A 7,563-nucleotide genomic window follows, 5' to 3' on the forward strand; every position below is an offset into this window, starting at 1 on the left:
CTTTTAGGATTCTCCCTTGCCGGTGGACAGTTATGTCAGCACAAGCATGTGATTTGTATACTTCTGAGCACATTCCGACTAGACGTGCCTGACCTTGCTCAGTTCATTTTCATTGAGTGGGGCACGCATGTCTACTCAGCACGTGATCGCATGAATGTAAATCGCCAGCATGAGAGAATCCTGACAGCGTGCAGTGCGCACTGTGAGAATTCAGAAGTCTGCAATCACAAAGAGTAACTGCAGACTCATTACAAACCTGGACATCCCCTTTAATGCTCCTAACATAAATAAAAACATGAGAGTTAGTCAGTATCACAAATAACATTTACATCCAGGTACCTTATAGATGATGTCGTCTCTGGAGTCATTCTCCTTTTCTTCATGTTGTCCCGACCCCATGAAGAGTTTTCTCATCCACAGCCGTCTCTGCAGACTTCCATATTCTCTGCTCTTTTGCAGAAAATCTCCACATGATGCCCTTAAAGATACAAGTGTCATTATAATGCTCCTGAATAAAAAATTGCCCCTCACTACTATGGTCTGCACAAAATATGACCCTCACATTGTCCTTTTATGGTACATGCTCTTCACACTGACCTCTCCTTTCCATACCGGCCCCTCTTCACTCTGTCCTCTCACACTGTGTCCCCCCTATAGGTCCCAGTATTTATACTGTACTCTATCATCACACTCCCCCTCCTAGGTATACTGTCCCCTCCTGGCTGTGCCCTTACACTGTCCCCTCATGCTACACCCCCACTACTCAGTTTCTATTCTGTGCCCACTCACTTTTCTCCCCCATACTGTCTCCTCACACTATTCCCCTCCCTCCTCATACTGTCTCCTCTCACATCCCTCCTGTTTACCATACTGTCTCATCATATATTTACCCCCTAACTTTCTACACTGCCTGCTCACCTAACTCTCCATCACCCTCATACATGTTTCCTCATACATGCCCTCATTCCCCCATACTGTTTCCTCATACATGCTAACCCATTCCCCTGTACTGTTTCCTCATATATGCCCCCCATCTTCCCCTTTGCTCTTCATTTTGTGTCCTCAAATCTCCCTCACACATTAAATCCCCCCATCCCCACTCCAATTCTCCCCACACAATAAATCCCCCATTCCCCATACAGCCCCTCATCACCCCCATCTCCTCATCCCCACACAGCCCCTCATCAACCCAATAAAGCCCCTCATCATCACCCACACAGCCTCTCATCCCCCCATTCCCCACACAGCCCCTCATCACCCCCATCTCCTCATCCCCCACAGCCCCTCATCAACCCCATCTCCCCCTCAGTGCCTCATCACCCACACAGCCTCTCATCCCCCCATTCCCCACATAGCCCCCCATCACCCCATACAGCCCCTCATCACCCCCCTTCTCCCCAAAGCCCCTCATCATCCCCCCATTCCCCACATAGCCTCTCATCATCCACTGCACAGCCCCTCATCATTATCCCTCCATTCCCCACACAGCCTCTCATTATCCACTACACAGCCCCTCATCATTATCCCTCCATTCCCCACAGCCTCTTATCATCCACTACACAGCCCCTCATCATCATCCCCCCAATTCCCCATACAGACTCTCATTATCCACTACACAGCCCCTCATCATCATCTCCCATTCCCAACACAGCCTCTCATCATCCACTACACAGCCCCTCATCATCCCCCCATTCCCCGCACACATTGGTAATCTCCTCACACAGCTCCATGCTGCAGACCCTCAGTCCTCTCCTCGCATGGCTCCATGGTGCAGGTGAAACCCCTCATTTCCCACTTATTTTCTCCAGCAGCTTCCTGCTATCATGTCTTCACTGGAATGAAGGAGGCCCCACCCCACCCCTTCCAGTGACATCATTACCTCCCGAAATCACCTCCATTCTAGTCACTGCAGTCAGATCTTCTATTGTACTCGTGTCTGTAAGATACGAGTACAGGTCCTTCTCAAAAAATTAGCATATAGTGTTAAATTTCATTATTTACCATAATGTGATGATTACAATTAAACTTTCATATATTATAGATTCATTATCCACCAACTGAAATTTGTCAGGTCTTTGATTGTTTTAATACTGATGATTTTGGCATACAACTCCTGATAACCCAAAAAACCTGTCTCAATAAATTAGCATATCAAGAAAAGGTTCTCTAAACGACCTATTACCCTAATCTTCTGAATCAACTAATTAACTCTAAACACATGCAAAAGATACCTGAGGCTTTTAAAAACTCCCTGCCTGGTTCATTACTCAAAACCCCCATCATGGGTAAGACTAGCGACCTGACAGATGTCAAGAAGGCCATCATTGACACCCTCAAGCAAGAGGGTAAGACCCAGAAAGAAATTTCTCAACAAATAGGCTGTTCCCAGAGTGCTGTATCAAGGCACCTCAATGGTAAGTCTGTTGGAAGGAAACAATGTGGCAGAAAACGCTGTACAACGAGAAGAGGTGACCGGACCCTGAGGAAGATTGTGGAGAAGGACCGATTCCAGACCTTGGGGAACCTGAGGAAGCAGTGGACTGAGTCTGGTATGGAAACACACACACAGGCGTGTGCCGGAGATGGGCTACAGGTGCCGCATTCCCCAGGTAAAGCCACTTTTGAACCATAAACAGCGGCAGAAGCGCCTGACCTGGGCTACAGAGAAGCAGCACTGGACTGTTGCTAAGTGGTCCCAAGTACTTTTTTCTGATGAAAGCAAATTTTGCATGTCATTCGGAAATCAAGGTGCCAGAGTCTGGAGGAAGACTGGGGAGAAGGAAATGCCAAAATGCCTGAAGTCCAGTGTCAAGTACCCACAGTCAGTGATGGTGTGGGGTGCCATGTCAGCTGCTGGTGTTGGTCCACTGTGTTTCATCAAGGGCAAGGTCAATGCAGCTAGCTATCAGGAGATTTTGGAGCACTTCATGCTTCCATCGGCTGAAATGCTTTATGGAGATGAAGATTTCATTTTTCAGCACGACCTGGCACCTGCTCACATAGCCAAAACCACTGGTAAATGGTTTACTGACCATGGTATTACTGTGCTCAATTGGCCTGCCAACTCTCCTGACCTGAACCCCATAGAGAATCTGTGGGATATTGTGAAGAGAAAGTTGAGAGACGCAAGACCCAACACTCTGGATGAGCTTAAGGCCGCTATTGAAGCATCCTGGGCCTCCATAACATCTCAGCAGTGTCACAGGCTGATTGCCTCCATGCCACGCCGCATTGAAGCAGTCATTTCTGCCAAAGGATTCCCGACCAAGTATTGAGTGCATAACTGAACATTATTATTTGATGTTTTTTTTGTTTGTTATTAAAAAACACTTTTATTTGATTGGCCGGGTGAAATATGCTAATTTATTGAGACAGGTTTTTTGGGTTATCAGGAGTTGTATGCCAAAATCATCAGTATTAAAACAATCAAAGACCTGACAAATTTCAGTTGGTGGATAATGAATCTATAATATATGAAAGTTTAATTGTAATCATTACATTATGGTAAATAATGAAATTTAACACTATATGCTAATTTTTTGAGAAGGACCTGTACAATTGAATACTGGGAGCTGGTTCGCTGCAGCTACTCTGTGAGCTTGGCAGTCGGCACAGAGAACAGCTGACTCCCAGTCCGGGGGGCGGCAGAATGCAGCTGCCAGGGGAAATACTGCGGACCGCCACATTAGGCGGCCCGACTGCGAACCCCCTGCCAGCTGCGCCCGGGGCACATGCGCCGGCTGCCCCCCAGATACGCCACTGATCCATAGATAAGCCAAGGAAATCAAATTAGGCAATCTCTTACAAATGGAGAAGCTGTGGGAATAATGTTCTTAGTTATCTGGAGTCCATCTGGTGGAGGTGTGAATTGTATCCATGTAATGACTCATAAATCCAGGTGTTAAATTGAGTCCTAGGGTTAAAGAATTGAACACTTTCATTAGTTTGAATTCCCAAATTTTTCTCTCTGTCATCCTTAAAATGACCTTTTAGTATTAAGACTTTTAAATCTGTCATACTGTGTCCAGGTCCAGAGAAATGTTTTCCCACAGGTGTGTCGATTTCATTCCTGATTGTGTCTGTGTAGATTCATCCTAGTTTGTAGTTTTTGCATGGTTTCCCCAATATAGATACTTCCAGGGCACCTCGTACATTGTATCATGTACACCACGTTGGAGGATGTACATGAAAAAGAGTCCATGACCTTATAGTCCTGATTTGTGTTTGGCACGTGGACTATATTTGTTGGTAATATGTGGGTACACGTCTTGCATTTTTTATTGTTACAAGGGAATGTGCCCGTCACTGATGGTGATGAGAGGACACTTCTGACAAGTAGATTCCTTAAGTTACAGTCAAGCTCTGAGGTATATTCGGATCTGTTCAGACAGTACAGACAGGGATCTACAGCTGCGATCACTGAGGAATACATTCCTACTACAAGGATACCATCCACTGGTAATAGATGAACAGATCCACAGGGCTACAAGGATCCCAAGAAACAGCCTCCTGGATTACAAACTGAGAGGGGATAACAACAGGGTGCCTCTTGTGGTCACATTCAACTCCCACATGAGCATCCTAAGGAAAATTGCTGCTGATATCCAACCCATATTCAACATTGACCACAAACTGAAAGACATTGATTGTTAAATTATTTAACACTAGGACTCAATTTAACACCTAGATTTATGAGTCACTACATGGATACAATTCACACCTCCACCAGAGGGACTCCAGATAACTAAGAACATTATTCCCACCACCTCTCCATTTGTAAGAGAATGCCTTATTTGATTTCCTTGGCTTATCTATGGACTCATCACACTTCCCACCCCTTAATAAATGTCCTACTGTAGTATTCTTTAAATGTTGTGCTTTTTTCTTATTAATCTATTTGTAATCTTGCCTGAAGAAAAAGCCGCTGTGCTCTGAAAGCTTGCAAACATATTATTTTCTGGTCAGCCAATAAAGGTATCACTCCCAGAATACTTTTGTCATCATTGGGCAGAAAAGTATTCACATCAATATTAAATAAACATATACACAGTCTCAAATGTAGACCAATAAATCACTGTTATAATTATCCGTATCTATAAACAGAAACTAGAATTGAAGGCCACTCCCTATGTCTCTTCCTTGAAACACTCCAAAGATATGCGAGGAAAAAATGTTTTAAATATCAGGAAGGGCAAGTGTACTAGATAAGTTCCATGGGAGAGGTCCCAAGTACTAACTTGGGAGTCCGCTTAGGTGTCCGCTAAAACATCCCTGCCTACCAGTGGAGGTTGGTACCCTAAATACTATCTTAATATACAGTGATTTATTGGTCTTCATTTGAGACCTACAAAAATGTTGCCTTAGACCCATATTTTTCATTTTTACAAAGGTATCGAGAGATACTGGACCACACAGTTTGTTGTGCAATTTCGCAAAAGTATTCCCCTCTTCCCTCCATATGTGGTGGAAAACAAAATTATTTCTCAGTCCAAATGTTTTCATTTTCACAAAGGTAACAGGAGAAACTGGAGCAAACAATTTGTTGAACAATTTCTCCTGAGTCCATTGATATTCTATATGTGGTGGAAAACTACTGTTTAGGAGCATGGCAGGGATCGGAAGGGAAGGAGCACAATTTCACCTTTGAATTGCGAAACTGTCTGGAATAAATTGAAAATTATTTAGAATTGAGAGTCCTCAGTGGTTAACACCTTTTAATGGCTAACTGAAAATATGGTAACAATTTGCAAGCTTTTGAGACTACTCAGGTCTCTTCATCAGGCATAGGCTAAAAGAAATTCTGGAGAATCACATATTTATGCACAACACATCACAGAAAAAAAAACATGGATAAGACAGGTGACATGAAGCAGAATTACCATGAGTGATAAACGGTTATGTCCATAAATATTGGACCAGTTCTTAGATAAGGAATGTTTTATTGTCCTCTGATTGGGGTCTGTTTCTGTTGTGATGACCTCACATGGTCTGAGGGGCAAATTCCTTAGTTCCTTAGTTGATGTAAAAAGACATAAATCCATGCGACACAATCATTCCTGCACTAAGACTGTCAAAGGTCATCAGTTTATATTCCCATATTTTTCTGTCTCTTTGGGATTTGAAGTTACCTTTTAAAACAAAACAAGTAATTTCATGTCCATAATGTTATGATTGGGGAGACAAAAATGTATTGTCACAGGTAGATCCATTCTTTTTTCTCTTATTGTGTGGCGGTGAGAATTCATTCTTGTTCTAAGCTTTTGCCCTGTCTCCCCCATGGACATAACTGTTTATCACTCATGGTAATTCTGCTTCATGTCACCTGTCTTATTCATGTTTTTTTCTTATTCTGTGATGTGTTGTGCATAAATATGTGATTCTCCAGAATTTCTTTTAGTCTATGCCTGATGAAGAGACCTGAGTAGCCTCAAAAGCTTGCAATTTGCTACCATCTTTTCAGTTAGCCATTAAAAGGTATCAACCACTGAGGACTCTCAATTCTAAATATTTTTCTATCTACTGGCTAACACGGTACCAAGATATATATCTTTCCTGTATTGGAAAAGATTGACGATGCCATGTCACTTTAAGAGCTCCTGACATGCCAAAACAGTAGAAATTTCCTCAAATGACCCCAATTTTGACACTACACCTCTAAAGGAATTCATCTAGGGGTGTAGTGAGAATTTTTAACCCTCAGGCAATTCACAGAATTGTATAACATTGGGCTGAATAAGTGGAAAATTACCATTTCTCCCACCAAAATGTTGCTTTAGCCACAAGTTTTTTGTTTTCAACAGGAATAATATAAGAAAATGAACAGTAAAATTTATTATGCCCTTTCTTCTGAGTATGCCAATGTTATGTGCAGGAATAGCTACTCTGCAGCGACTGGCATTGGACCAGAAAAACACAATCACAGACTCACTTTCCGCAAGCTACCACGGCTAGGCAAGTCTTTATGGGCTGGGATATTTTTCACCTGCTACCGAAGTGGAGGGGATCTTTACACAGTCCTTCACAGACTGCTGTCACTGGATAGCTGTTGTCTGGTGACGCGAACGATATGGAGTCAGATACAAGCGTAAATCCAAAGCTAGCAAAAAAACAAACAAATGAAAACCAAAGGGAAGCCCAAGGACAATAACTAATAAAGAACTAATAATGACCATTAGCAACTACTGAGAAACAACTATAGCTCAGCTAGTAAGCACTCGCCAAACCACTACGCAAAAGAACTGAATAAACACTAACCTGGATTAGAAGCAGGACTTATACAGCCAGCCCAAATCCAAGAATATCAATCAGGTGATGCATTCCTCCCAGTTATGTCCAGAGAGCTACTCACTGCTCATCTGAACAGCGGTTTGCACAAATTCCCACTATTTCCTAACACCAGTCAAAGCAGCATCCTGCATTGCCTGGTAATCAGGAGACACAGCGTCAAATGCGCAACCAGTGGGAAGTATGGCATCCTGTGTTCCCACATTGCTCACCACTTACACACATGAGGCATCACCATGTGTATTCGCACCAGTGTGGACAGTCCAGCGGAGCAGTCTG

General features: G+C 43.2%; 1 long non-coding RNA gene across 1 annotated transcript in view; it reads right to left on the reverse strand.

The window, feature by feature from the left end:
* Positions 1 to 1,830, reverse strand: part of LOC143764712 (uncharacterized) — a 73,409-nt gene extending 71,579 nt beyond the window's left edge. The window contains exons 1-2 of the long non-coding RNA XR_013213256.1: positions 1,721 to 1,830; positions 340 to 478 (exon numbers count right to left, since the gene is read on the reverse strand). This is a non-coding gene — a long non-coding RNA (uncharacterized LOC143764712). The remainder of the gene's footprint in view (positions 1 to 339; positions 479 to 1,720) is intronic.
* Positions 1,831 to 7,563: the final 5,733 nt, after the last annotated feature.

Source organism: Ranitomeya variabilis, chromosome 4 (assembly GCF_051348905.1).
Source record: "Ranitomeya variabilis isolate aRanVar5 chromosome 4, aRanVar5.hap1, whole genome shotgun sequence".
In the NCBI taxonomy this organism is placed as follows: Eukaryota; Metazoa; Chordata; class Amphibia; order Anura; family Dendrobatidae; genus Ranitomeya; species Ranitomeya variabilis.